Raw genomic sequence first — 671 nt, 5'->3', positions numbered from 1 at the left:
AGTGAGGGGCATCCCCACAGCTTCAGCCCTTGGAGGGGTGGTTTGGATTTATAGGACTAGCGTTTGAAGTCTCCTACCTTCCTCCTGCCTGACTGTCATTTGCCAAGGAGCCAGGAAATACACCTAATGTTATTGCCATAGAATCACCTTGGTACCAGGTGGAGGAGAGAGTCTACCAATGTCCCACCTGAAGCAGAAGGGGAGAGGTGCTCTCTGGATGGTAGCGTTTATCGTCTACCTTCCCCTCCAACATCCAAACCTAGGATATGGCATTCTGCATATCCAAGGGGAAGGAGTGTGAGTATAGGACATAAGCCACATAACCTCAGCCAGACCCTCTCCCAAGCGGTCAGCAAAACCCATTCGGGACCAACTGCCAGACATCAGGCGCCCAAACTCTGCCAAATGCAAAGACCCTTTGTTCTCTTGAAAATGTGTCTTTGTTGGTGAGGTTGCTCTTGTTGTGGTCTTCGGAGGGGGAGGGAGGGAAATGCCCACATCTCCAGTTTTTAATATGGTAAATGTCAGTGTTTATGCCTGCGCGGGCTGGCCTAATTATCCCATGTCCTCTAAAATCTTCCACTGTAATTACCACTCACCACAGTGACACCTCCTGCTAAAGGGAGAGCCGTCAGCTGCAGGAGCTCAAAGCCAGAGCCCACTCAGCAAAC

This window comes from Monodon monoceros, unplaced genomic scaffold, assembly GCF_005190385.1.
Source record: "Monodon monoceros isolate NGI ecotype Baffin Bay Population unplaced genomic scaffold, NGI_Narwhal_1 Super_Scaffold_4, whole genome shotgun sequence".
Taxonomy (NCBI): domain Eukaryota; kingdom Metazoa; phylum Chordata; class Mammalia; order Artiodactyla; family Monodontidae; genus Monodon; species Monodon monoceros.
This window is presented reverse-complemented; position numbering follows the sequence as displayed.